This window comes from Tamandua tetradactyla, chromosome 25 (assembly GCF_023851605.1).
Source record: "Tamandua tetradactyla isolate mTamTet1 chromosome 25, mTamTet1.pri, whole genome shotgun sequence".
Lineage (NCBI taxonomy): Eukaryota > Metazoa > Chordata > Mammalia > Pilosa > Myrmecophagidae > Tamandua > Tamandua tetradactyla.
In genome coordinates this window covers 9,767,448-9,781,869 of record NC_135351.1, presented here as the reverse complement: position 1 = coordinate 9,781,869, position 14,422 = coordinate 9,767,448, and the positions used below count along the sequence as shown (strand labels likewise).

General features: G+C 39.0%; 1 protein-coding gene across 9 annotated transcripts in view; it reads right to left on the bottom strand.

Annotated features, from left to right (window-relative positions):
* RREB1 (ras responsive element binding protein 1) overlaps window positions 1–14,422 on the bottom strand; it is a 189,605-nt gene that overhangs the window by 52,335 nt on the left and 122,848 nt on the right. The window lies entirely within an intron of this gene.

The window sequence follows — 14,422 nt, the reverse complement described above, 5'->3', positions numbered from 1 at the left end:
CCCCCTTTTTTTCCAACAAAGGCTTGTGATGACCAGAGGCGGTGGTGATGGCGAGGGGAGTGAAGAGTAAGATTAAGAGAAGAAACACCAGAGGTCTACAACCTTGAACTTTAGGCCAAAGGAAATAAGTCTTCAGAATGAGTTGTGATTGTTTCTATAATAAATGTTTAAGAGAGGAGTTTAAGGGTGGGGGGCTGGCAAGTGACTGCTTCTAAGTATAAGCAAAGGGGGAGGAATGGGGAGTCCAGACAGAAGTGGGAAGGAGCTAGCGGGGAGAGGAGCTGGCAAGGCATCAGACGAGCGACTCCTCGTGTGACTGCTGTAAACTCCAAGACCCCTTCTAGTAATTCGGGTGTTGTTCTAGTTCAGTCATGCTTATCCAGAAGGCAGGTCACACCAGCTGCGCCAGGATGTGCAGGAAGGATTGATGATGGCGTAAGCAGCTGTGCTGACCCAAGAGCCAGCACTCTCTAAAACGTCTAGAAGTCAACATAGCATGAGGCTCGGTATCTCACAAAGGCGTGTCCTGTGGCTGTGATAAGATGTCTCGGGGCATAGCCCTCACTCTATCACAGGCCAATCTCCTTGGTCCTAACAGGGAAGCTTATTCCTGCTACCTCTGCTCAAGGGCAAAAGATGAGGGAGGTGTCCGTACAGACCACATTCTACCTGATGTAGTTTTTTCTTCTGCAAGCTCCTCTTCCCCAATCTCCCCCACCCCCATGTCACGGAAACATGTTCAAAGAGGAGAGAGTTTTTCTCATCTCGTTGACTGCAGTGTAGCACTTTAATGGGTCTAGGGTAAGGATAGATTTAAACTGTATCCAAAGCTAAGGTAATCTGAATTTCAAGCAGGGGTGGACGAGGGGTTCAATTTGTTCATTAACAACCAACTGCCTTTGGGTGCTTTCCATCTCCATATTAGCCCAGAACATTTATCTCTGACCTCAGACCTGGGGTTCCAGTTCTGACTGGACCACTGTTGCTACTAGTCCATCCTATGCTCGCCTGCCTTCAAGATCCTCTGTTGTGTTTGGAGAGTAAATTCCTTCTCCACCTTGGTGCTGAGTAAAACTTTCCTGGATTCTAGTTAACAGTCCTGATACAAATACTTCCTCACTGAATGAGCTGGGATTATTATACCTGAATGATATTTTTTCTGCAGTGTTCCTAATCTCCCAACCAGCCTTACAGCAGGAAAAGGACACCCTTTGGCTCTTGTATCACTCTTACTTTCTTTCATGCCAGTACTCTAAGTTTCTGAGTCTAGAACAGAGTTGAAATACAACATTCTCTATTTTTTTCTTCCAATATTTGCTATTATTAACTGTTTACTTAGAGAACAGGGGGCCCTTCACTACTGATGCTAACTTAATCTCCTTCCTCCTCTCCTGATTTTCAAATGCAGTAGAAGGGGAGACTGACAACTGGCCCATGTCAATAAATATCAATTCTTAAAATTTTTTATTCTAGACACTATTCCTAACTGCCATTTCCCCAAATCGATATAATCTAACTCCTCCTGTAATTTCATTTTTGCCTGCCCTAGTTTTGCTGAAATCATCTTCCACTTGGTTTAACACTCCCTACATACTATGTGTCCCCTAGAACACCTATTTATAATATCCACAAAGAATCGATACACACATTTCCATGTAAAATCAGATTCTTGAGAAACAAACAAAGCCTCATTAGAGGCTGGTCGAGTCGAAAGAGAACTATCTCATTCCAGCAGAGTTGAAGGCTGCCTTTCCTGTGCAAATCCACAGACATTAATCTCAATTGTCCCTGAAACATTTCAGGGTGGCCACAACGCAGTCACAGACTCTTTCCCTTCTCCAAGCTAAACTTCCTCAATTTTTTCAACCTTCCCAGACAACCTGTGCTACAAATTTCACTCTCACAGCTGATCCATACCTAGGAGTAGATGCCCTATCTGTGGTCTTGGGTAGCAGCACCTCATTAAAGTCAATATTTCCAGGATGAACCCCCACCCCAGCCAGTGTCATTACCTGTGTGGCAGGTAACCACCCCCACCCTCCCTAGAGAATGCCTTTCCATGGTGGTAACAGGACTAATACAGTCAAACCAAGCCCCAGCCCTGAACTTCATAGTAGAATGGAAACAAAATCACCAAGCACAATGCTCCCTCCTGCCTTGGAGGGAGTTAGGTTTCTTCAAGGATGCAGGACCTTCACTTTCTTTTTCTTTTTGCAGAGTAGGAAGACATGACTCTCTTCATAATAAGGTAGGGCTAAGTCACTGCCACTCTTCTGCTTTTTTCCAAAGGAGAAACAGGATGTAATCTGGCAGAGCCATCATTCAAGATGACCAGACACATTGCAGTGAGGGAAAAGGAAAGGATGGTCAGTGGATGCAGGGAAGGAGCACCACAACAAAGAAAAATCACCGCCAGGCTGCAGATATGACGTCATAGTACTTACTAGGCCAGTGAGAATCAAACGAGAAGGAAGGGGCTACAAAGATCTGATGAGTGAGTGCGCACACAAGTACGCGCTGTGTGAGAGAATATGAATATGAATGTAGAGGAATCCATGGAGAAATCTCAACTGAGCAACTGAGGCCTTCTCTGTTTTTACGTTTGTTTATGGTCACCTCTGTGTAAAGTGGGATGAACGTGGTACATACACAGCCTTTGCTTTTCAGAGATGGGACATACATAGCACCAAAACAGTCCAGTGCAAGGGAAGAGCAAAGTGTTGTTCCAGCAACAGGAACTAAGAGAGCAGAAAAGAGCCCAGGAAGGAGGGTAGATGACTGACGATCTGCTTATGATCCTGGCTGAGTCCTATGACATCTCAGACCTCGGGTTTTCCTGCCTGTGGAATTGGAACAACAGTCCTCTCGAGCGAAAGACATTATGTAAGTGTGGAGAGTAAGAATGAAGTGCTGACACTGCATACTCAAGAACCCCTTATGCAATGGAACCTCTGGTTTAAGGAAATATAGAATCTCTCCCTACTGAGGCCAGCAACCGCTTCGCTTACTATCTCAGAGCTCTGAAAGCAGTAGAGAAGAAAGCTCCCCACCCCCCACACACATGCCAAAAGGCAAGGTGGGGATCAGATGTGCCAAGATTTCGGTGCTTCTGGTTCACTTTTTTTTTTTTTGAGAGGGAGGGAAGCTGCAGATTTTGCTACTAATCACCCTCCTTAACAAATCAGAAAAAAGTTGACAGTGAGTGGGTACGTTTCAATGTTTGCGAGCACTAGCTTGTTCAGCCCAAACAGGTTGGACAGGTTGGATATTTAAACAAAGGCTGAAAAATGCAAGTTATAAAGGCTGACATGTGCCACGGTGAGGTTGTAGCCAGTCTCTGCCATGGCTGACACTGTGAGCTAAAACTGGAAATCAGGTTCATGCTCCTTCTCCTCTGTCTCTCTTAACTTTGTTGCTTTCATAGTGTAGAACTCAACTGAACACACTCTCAGGGTCTATTCAAAATTCCTGGGACATCAGACAACCAGTATGATGGGAGAAGAGAACAGGACGTAATGCGCTCTGGAGCAGAGGTGGTGCTTTCCGCTCCTCTTCCTACCCCCCAGCAAACACATACCTCACCTTCTGTGACCTAATTTCCAGCTCTCACAATCACCCAGTTGTTCAAGTGTGGGCAAGCGTGGTGGATGCTCCAGCATTTGATGCCATTCACCAGTTTTACCGGGTGCAAATGAGCTCTTGAAATTTTTCAACAAGACAGAGAGATACTACATAGCCGGCATTTAAGAGGAAATTTCTTTTGCATCTGCTTATTCTCCAAAAAACAAACCAAGAGATAAGTAAATACCACCACCATCACCCAAAGAGAAGAAAATCTAAATTATAAGCATCAGGACCCAGCAGAGGTGGTGCTGGTCAGATGATGAGAAACTATTTAATTATGAATCAGAACGTAAGTTTGAAGAACAATGAAGGAACAGGAACAGGCTTGGCCAGGATATAATGCCATCTACAGGTTCAAACAGCTACCTAAGTGAAGTATCTCTTAGACATAAATGACCCTAACTGGCCCTTAAGAGACAAATTCATAATAAAAAGGAAGCACCAGCAACAAGTACATTCTTCAAATATTCTCTAAAAAAAATAGACTGTCATGCTGATTATTAAGGGGTATTAGAAAAGAAGAAAATAGTAAAAGTGAACATCTCTTGAATGTGAATATAGCAAACACAAAAACAGACAGATTTTAACAGATTAAGTAAAATCTGTCAGCCTTCAACTTTCATCTTTTCTTATACTTTTAAAACTCATATTTAAAAAATAAAAAGTTCTATGAAAAATCACTTTACTTTTTTCTCAGAACAGTGTTAGCTTTCTACTATTCACATATTCTAAAGTGCAAAGTTGGAATTCTGAAAAAGAACACAGAACTTCATCTAACAGTCCAAATGTAAATCCACATTAAAAAAATAGAAATGCCCTCAGAATAAGCAGTTTTAAAAAAGGGTGTTCAATAAATAATGATCTGCACAATTCAGAAAAGGAAATTCAGACATGGCACAAGGTTACTTTACAAAATGCTGCAAATCAGATTCGTTTCTCAAAACGCAGCCAACATTTCCCACATCTCGTTAGAGGGCGCAGAGTCTCCTTTCTCGGTTTTGAAAATCCACAGTGCTTCATTGGCACGTGGAAGTGGTTGGTGGGTTAAATTTCTTAAGAGAGAAGATAAAGGAAGGGAACTAAAATGTGCTGAGCAACTAAAGTGGGCCGGAGGCTGGGGCATATAGTATAGCATTTAATTCTCATAACAAGGTCTGTGAATAAAACACTATCACGAGTTAAGATGAAGAAACGGAGGCTCTTTTCACCATTCCAGGGAGCATCTTTTATCAGTCCCAGCTAGAAAGGAAGACAAGCTGTCAGAGGGCTGGAAAGCGTCACAGAAGATGCTCCCTTTATTTAAGCCACAACTGAAGTTAAAATAAAAGCATACAGGACTGGAGTAGGGGGTGGGAAACGGGAGGTAATGCTTAACGGGTACAGAGTCTCTGTGGTTAGGGTGATGGAAAAGTTTTCATAATGGGCAATGGGATGGTAACAAAACACTGGGAATGAACTGTATATTCGACAGTGGTTAAAATGTGAGTTTGATGTTGTATATAGGTTACCACAATAAAAAGTAAAAGAAAAAACACAACCTTACGATGCAAAGAGTGAGCCTTAAGGTAAACTATGGGCTTTAGTTAAAATATAATGATGCTTCGTTAATTGTGGCAAAGGTACCACACTAGTGTAAAATGTCACTAATAGGGAAAACTGTGTCTCTGTTGGAGGAGAGAAGTATATGGGAACTCTGTACTTCCTGTATGATTCTTCTGTAAAACTACAACTGCTCCAAAAAATAAATAAATTAAAAAAAGAAAGAAAAAAAAAACAAACTAAACATACAGGACTCCATTTCAGCCAAGAGAATGCAATAAAAGAATACAAATTTAAAATATAATTGAACAATTTAAACTTATTTTGGTGAAAGCTTTATAATGCTATTGGGGGAACCTATAAATTTAGACATTTTGCTGTGGTAAAGAGATTTGTAAATTCTCACTTACAAGGGGTAAATTATGGGTCTCTTAATGATGTGGACTCTCCAAAGAGTGAAAACCATGTTAAAATGGAATAAGCAATGAATGGGATATTTTACTTGAAAGATTCTTTTTTTTTTTTCTTTCTGGTAAAAAATAAAAAATTGCAAACCCTGTTAAAGAACAGTTTTCTAAGTTATACCAGAAATATGTTCAACTATTTCAGTACAGAGTACCAAGGATACTGAAAACTGCTTTGATGTTCATGTACAATCATCACTGAACACCCAACATCTAGAAGGATCTTATGCTAGTAGAGTATATATGGTTATGCTAACTGTGCATATACCACATAGCATTAAAATCACACTTAAATAAACCCCAGCAAGCTTTGTGGAGAGCTGTTTATATGTTCAATCAAACATTTATGATCTACTGATAGTGTCAAATGTGCTAAGATCTCTGCACATCCTTGAAGGAGATTTTCTTTCGACTTGCCTTCTCATCAAAATTAAACGAGGGAGAAAAGATACTTAGTTCGACGTAACTGAAATGTTATTGCATAATCACTTTTTCCTTCTTTTTTTCGTAGAAATATTTCAAAGGAAACAAAAGGTTCATACAGTCCTGGATGGTGTGACCCATAGATTTTATCATACAAATAATTTCTTCCTGTGTGGACTGCTTCCGTCAGGGAAGCAGGCACCTTAGAGTAAGAGACTCATTTCAAGATGGGACCCAGTGAACCCTGAATGGTCTCCTTCACTCTCAAGAAACAGCAAGTACCAGAACTCATTACAGGGTGTCCTCAGAAACACGATACCCTGTTATTTCTTCGGACCTTCCTCCTGCTGGGACACCAGGGTAAAGAAGTGACTGTCCCCTTTCCTCTGCGACACTGCCCTGCCTCTGCCCTGCCATTTAGACTTGGCCACCTGTTCCAGAGATACCCAAGAAGGGTGCATATGCCAAGGGCTGGCTCGGCCTGAGCATCTGGGAGTCTGCATGCTAAATCAAGAGCCTCCATGGTCTCATTTGTCATGGAACAGGTCACATTTCTGTGCAGCTAATATTTTCTTCAAGCATAATAGGAACACATAAGCCTCTGTTCCTGAATTGAGGCTATCCATTATCCAGAGGCATCCTTGGAGTATATGTCTCTGCTACTTAGCAACAGAAAAATCATGCATGTTGCAGAAGGAAGAAAAGCTTGCAATAAAATAAGTAGATGCTGTTCTAGGATTTCCCTTCCTCAACTTCACACATCTAAATGCCACAGCCAGAAGAGTCAAATATTTGACTTTAAAACCTTGCACTTCCCCAGGGTCTTCAGCATCTCTCTCAGCATAAAACACACTCTTCAACTCTTTATAGCTTAAAACCGCAGTTTGTATAGAAAGTAGATTATAGCTTATCAGGGACTCATGAAAAAGTTTTGGTAATGGGTGGTGGTGATGGGAGCACATTATGGATTTTATTAATGCCACTGAATTGTACACTTACACAGATACCACACACTTGTTACCACAGTTAAAAAAAATATTTTTTAAAGAAGTAGGTACATGGATAAAAGGTGTAAGGAAATAAATTCAATCTCACAAACAGGAGAGGGCTTCCTCAGAAATTAAAGCTAGTGATTCACACTCAAAGAAGAATTACATTAAAACTAAACCTAGACTTCATTGAATACCTATAACTCTACCGAAGGATTCAATAAATTAATTGTCTTATTGCTTGTTTTTGTAAATAAAATTATTTTGAACCTAATAATTTGAAGGATTATGTACCCTAGAAAAGCCATGTTTCGATCCTGATCCAATCTTGGAGCAATCATTTTCTTTAAACCCTATTCAGTGCTGCATGCTGGAAACTAGGTTAGATTAGATTATCTCCACAGAGATCTGACCCCACCCATCCCAGGTGGGTCTTGATTAGTTTACTGAAATCCTTTAAAAGAGGAAGCATTTTGGGGAAAGAGGGAGCTTCAGAGTGATGAGGGAACCACAGAGTCTACCAGCCAGCGACCTTTGGAGATGAAGAAGGAGGACGCCCCTGCGGGAGCTTCTTGAAGCAAGAGACAAGGAGAGGAAGCTAGAAGATGTCATCATTTTGCCATGTGCCTTTCCAGTTGAGAGAAACCCTATCGGCCCTTCTTGAGTTAAAGGTAACCTCTTGTCGATGCCTTAATTTGGTCATTTTTATAGACTTGCTTTAATCGGGACATTTTCTCAGTCTTAGAATTGTAAACTAGCCAACTTACTAAATTTCCTTTTTTAAAAGCCAAAAATATATATACATATACTTTTTTAAATCCTCTAGTTCATAAAGTAAGAAGCAAGTGGAAATTAATTCCCTACTTGCCCAAGGCCATTGTGGTCTATGAAAGAAAAATACCCATTTCATAGATTGGAATTATTCCAAACAAGGTGTGTTTCAATTCTCTCTTCCAATGATCATTTCTTAGCTTTGCAGTCCAGCCTTTTTTGGAAAGTTTTGCAAACTGCAAAACTCAATGCCCTTTTTCCTACATCAAGGTCTCCCACAGGGCGTGCTCTGGCTCAGTTTCCCAAGTTTGTTTTGGAAGACAAGCATCACTGAATCCAATTTTTCAACGTGGGAGCAACTGATAAAGAGTTCTGGGAAATTAAAGGCTGGAGCCATGGGGATATTTCCATGATAATGTGTTTTTGCATTTGAAGGCCACCTACTATTCTGTTCAGAAACTGAGCTGTGGTTAGAAAGGTTTTAGGATAAAGCACTTTCAAACCTCAAAAACATGAGAATTGCCTACAGGGAAGTTTCAACTATCAAGACCATAACAGATATTGTAATAAATTGAGAAGCTCTCTCTCCCAAACTTTTTCAAAATGAGCTGGAATTAAAATGAGCTGTGATCTTCCTACTTATCACAATATAATTCCCCCTTTTGTAACTTTTTGGTAGAAGTTACAGTAATAGTAAGTGATGTGCTTTCTCAGTGCTACAAAACAACTGTCAACATGTCTGCCTATTACATAATTTAACATGCTGCATTCTGTGAAATTTATTTCCTTTCACTCGTAGAACATTAATTATACAGATTTCATCATGTGCTGAGGATCCTCTTGCAAAAGTAAAAGAAGGAGACTCGACAAAAACTGACTAGCCTTACAAGCAAAGGCAACACATACTCACAAAATGACTAGGGGCCAAAGGAAACCAGAGAGAGATGCTCTAAAAAGTAGACAGCTATAAAGAGTACCTTAACATCAGGTGACAGCAACCTGAGGCTTGCAAAGGATGTAGTCTTTGGGACTGATGTGAGATGTATGCTGAGACTCTCAGAGTCTTTACAGCAACAACAAGAATTCTGGGGTAGAGCTCAGCTCTGCCCTGGAGGGTGCACTGCTTACCAGCAAACACTGAGCAAGCCGGGCTTATCTCCATGAACGTACACACACGCAGAGAAATGCATCACACGCGCATGCACAGCTGACCTTCAGAGCAGGGGAGGTAAGGGGAAAGCAGGAGAAGGGGGAACTGTATCTAAACACAGTGTTCTTGACCAGCCTGCTTAGAGATGGATATAGAAATCCATGCCCTCGGGAACAGGTCCCAGCAGAAACCCCGCAGACTCCAAGCCATTCGGTTGAGAGAGGGAATGAAAATCGGAGACAGAGCCATGTCAGATGAAACTGGCACAGGAGGAGCAGGTCATCAAACCAGATGAACCAGACACACCTTGGGTGTCACTACCCACAAACATGGGAAGCAGAAGCCAGAGATCCTCGGTGCCTTCAGCTCAGCATTGGGCCCCAGGGCTCTACCAAATCCTCAGCAGGTGCCAACAGACCCCAGAAAGTGGCAGCAGGGAAATGTGGTCTGGAACACAAGCTCTCATAGCCGACTGACCTCTTCAATGCTCTTGAAAGTCAAGAAAGAGTGCAACTCCTCAAAGCGTAGCATGATTCTTTTTGTTCCTGCACAAATGTACTAGGGCCACTCTGGGCCCTGACTGATGTTACCCAAGTATTCTGGAACTGACCCACAGGGCAAATAAATCTAACCCCACTTTCTCTCTGGCTCATTTTTGTCAGTGTTTCCACATTTTTATAATTTCGTCCTCTAAAAGGATAATTTTGCCAACAAATTAAGGTGGTAATGACTTTCCTGCGATTGATTTACCAAAAATGAAATGTTCTTTTAACCCATCATTTGCAATGCCCTGCAGAGAAGACAAAAATAAATGTCGTACAGGAACCTCAATTATTCTAAATCAATTTTGGTGTTTGATTTAAATCAAAACTACAGAATTAGTATGGCAGAAAGCAAAACAAAAATTAAGAAAAAAAAAAGAGGACTTATTTTCGGGCACAATATTTAGTATGTCTATCCTCAGTGGCACATATGTTAATAATATTAGCAGTTTAAGCACATGCTAAGGGCTTGCATGTATTAACTCAACCCTCACAATGTCCCCATGAGCAGGTGTATGACATCACTGTCTTGCGCTTGTGAAATAACCCAGATAGAGAGGTCAAGCGATTACCCTGGAGTCACACAGCTTGAAAAGGCATCACTCTCTTGGACTACTAAGGCGCTTTCGGCCACCTCAGACATTTTTGCAGTATACTGAAAGTCTTCATGACCCTTTCACAAACAATTATTTCATTGAAGCGCAAGTTCTTGAGGTATTATGAAGTCATTTTGCTAAAGAGTAGAAAAATGAAGAGATTTCCCCTAAGTTATGCAGAATTATGATGGCGATTAGGACTATAACTCAGCCCCTGATTCTTAGTCCTGTCCTCCAAACAAGGTGCCTCACAATAAATTTAAATATCTGTGGAAAAATAGAAATAGGCACCTAATATCCCTAGGGCCTGCTTTAAAAACAACACTAAAACTTATAGAAGATAATTTACAATTAACTCCAATATACTATATTTGTAAATGAGAAATATCTAAGGATAGTATGGACTGTGCTATAAAATTCAAAATTCAAGATCATTTCTGAGTCTATCCACGTATACCCCAGCAACATGTGGTAATAAAATCCACGTTAAAATGGTTGTTCTCCAAAGCTATTATACACAGTGGACTACATTATTAGGATGACTGAGTTTCACACTGAATAATGCTCTAAGATAACATGGAATTGTTTACAGAATGGAGGCAGAATGATACACTCTAAAGCAACTAGACTTAATAAACACATATAGAACACTCCACCCGACAGTGTTAGAATAAACATTCTTCAGAAACACACGCATGTTCTACAGGACAGACCTTATGCAAAGGCATAAAACAAATTCCAAAATGTTTAAAATGACTGAATGATACAAAGTTTGTTCTCCAACCACAAAAGAATAAAATTAGAAATCAGTATTGGAAGGGAATTTGAGGAACACATTTCTAAATAACCAATAGGTCAAAGAAGAAAGCAAAAGGAAAATTTGAAAATACTTTGCAAGAAATGCAAAAGAAAACACAACCTATCAAAATTTATGAGATGCAGTTAAAGAAGTACATAGAGAAAAATGTATATATGTAAATGCCTATATTAAAAAGAATATGTCGACTCTTCCACCTTAAGGCACTGGAAAAAAGATTAGACTATAAAGCTGAAGGAAGAGAAGGAAGTAAAGATGAGAAGTTAATAGAGAAGAGTAAAAAACTAAAGAAAATCAATGAAATCAAAAGTTGGTTCTTTAAAAAGATCAATAAAATTGATACACCTAGCTAGACTGATCAAGAAAAAGGACAGAAGTCTCAATTACTAAAATCATGAATGGAAGATGGGGCATCACTACCCAGTTTACAGAATTAAAAAGGATCATAAGGGAATACTATAAAGAACTATATGCCAACAAATTAGATAAGAGATGAAATGGTCAAAATCCCAGAATGACAGCTAAAACTGACTCAACAAGAAATCAAAAAACTGAACAGACCTATCAGAAGAGGTTGAATTAATAATTAAAACATTTCCAATGAAAGAAAAGCAAACCCAGATGGCTTCACTGGTGAATTCTACCAATGAGGTAAGAAGAATTAATAGTAATTAGACAAAAAGCAGGTGGGAATACTTTCCAACTCATTCTATGAAAATGTTCCTGATACCAAACACAGATATCACAAGAAAATTGGAGACCAATATCCCTTGATTATAGATGCAAAAAACCACAACAAATTATTAGTAAACTAAGTCCATCAACATATAAAAATGATGCTACACCATGCCCAAGAGGGATTTAGCTCAGGAATACAAGGCTGGTTTAACCTTTTAAAATATAACATACCATGCCCATAGAATAAAGGACAAAGAATACACAACCATCTCAATAAATGCAGAAAAACCATTTGACAAAATCCAACACCATTTCATGAAAAAATACTCAGTGAACTAGAAGGGAACTTCCTCACACTGATAAAGAGTGTCTATGAAAAAAAATCATAGCTAACATCATATTTAATAGTGAAATGGTAAATATTTTCTTCCCTAAGATCAGAAACAAGACAAGGATATTAATTTTATTTCTATACACGAGCAATGAACAATCCAAAAATGAAATTAGGAAGCAATTTCATTTATAATAGTATTTAAAAGAATAAAATACTTAGAATAAAATAACAAAAGACATATAAAACATACATGCTGAAAACTATAAAATATTGTTGAAAGAAAGCCAAGAAGACCTAAATAAATGGAAAGCTGTACCATGTTCACGGATTAGAAAACCTAATATGGTTAAGATGGTAATACTGCCCAAATTGATCTACAGATTCAACACAAGTCCCATCAAAAGCCCAGTTGACTTGCCTGTAGAAATTGACAACCTGATCCAAAAATTCATATGGAATGTAAGTGATCTGGACTAGCCAAAACAATTTTGAAAAAGAACAAAGTTGGAAGACTCCCACTCTGTAGTAGGTTTCAAAATTTACCGCAAACCTATAGTCATCAAGATAATGCGGTACTGGCCCAAGAACAGACATAGATGAATGGAACAGAACTGAGAGTCCTGAAATAAATCCTGACATTTATGGTCAACTGGTTTTTCACAAGGTGCCAAGACAATTCAATTGGGGAAAAGAATAGACTCTTCAATAAATGGTGCTGGAACAACCGGATATACACACGCAAAAGAATGAACTTGGGCAACGCCAAGAACTCCATTCTTATACAACACACAAAAAATAACTCAAAATGGACCACAGATGTAAGGACTAAAACTATGATGCTCTTAGGAAAAAACCCAGACGAAAACCTTCATGACCTTGGGTTGGGCAATGGCTACTTATATATGACAATAAAAGCAGAAGTGAGAAAATAAAAAATAGCACAACATTGTGCTAATACTACTGAATTACATAGTTGAAATGGTTAAAATGAGAACTCTTTAGGTTGCAAATAGGTCACTAGAATAAATTTTTTTTAAAAAAAACCATAAGCTGTACAACCCAAAGAATAACCCTAACATAAATTACAGACTATAGTTAACAGTATAATTAAAATAAAATTGTTTTATCAATTGTAACAAAGGTACCATTCTAATACAAAATAATAATAATGGGAAAAATGCCACATGTGAGGAAAGTATTTGAGGGCCCTGTACTTTCTGGGTGATTTTTCTGTAAAGCTACAATTGCTCTAAATAAAAAAGAAAAAAACCCAGAGTGGTCGAAAATATTTGCAAATCATGTCTCTAATAAGGGACTTGCATCCTGAATATATATATATACATTTATACATATATTTAAAAAAATGCTTACAACTCAACACAAGACAAATAGCTCAATTAAAAATTGGACAAGGATCCAAATTGACATTTCTCCAAAGAAGATATATAAATTGGCCAAAAGCACATGAAAAGATGTTCAACATCATTAGCTATCAGGGAAATGCAAATTAAAACCACAAAAAGGTAACAATTCATACCCCTAGGAAGGCTATATTTAAAAAGCAGATAATACTTGTTGGCCAGGATTGGGAGAAATTGGAACCTTGTACATTGCTGGTGGGAATGTGAAACAGTGGAGTTGCTTTGGAAAACCATTTGGCAGTTCCTCAAAATGTTAAATATGGAGTTACCATATGACTCAGCAATTCCACTCCTAGGGATATAGCCAAGAGAAATGAGAACATACATCCACACAGAAACTTGTACAGGAATGTTCTTAGTAGCATTATTCCTAACAGGCAAAAAGTGGAAATAACTCAAATGTCCATTGACTGGATAAATAAAATATGGTGCACCCCTAAAAAGTATTATTGTTCAACAGTTAAAGGAAATGAAGTGTCGATACATGCTACAACATAGATGAACCCTGAAAACATTATGCTAAGTGAAAGAAGCCAGACACAAAAGACCACATATTATAGAATTCCATTTCTATGAAATGTCCAGAAGATGAAAATCTATAGAAACAGAAAACAGACTAGTGTTTGCTAGGAGATAGGGGATAGATGAGGAGGGAAGGAGGAAATAGTGAGTGACTGCCAAAGGGTACAGGGTTTCTTTTCGGGGTGTGAAAATGTTCTAAAATGGATTTGTGCCTGCACCACTCTGAATATACTGAAAAGCCATCAAGTGTACACTTGAAATGGGTCAAATGTATGGAATGTACATCATGTCAATAAAGATGTTAAAAATAAAATAAATGGGAAGTCTTTAGCTTATGCCAAATAGGGAAACTCCAGTTGGAGGAGTGGGAATGACTCTTTGCATTTCATTCTGAAAAAACCCTGAAGGACTGAAGACCTTAAGCTCAGGTACTTCTGCTGTTTCTCAGTACAGCTCTGTTACATGGGAAACAGATGCATGGGCATACAATGCCACTTATGGATTCTCAATATGGTGAACAGAACTCAATAATTCTTTGAACCTTCAGGCAAG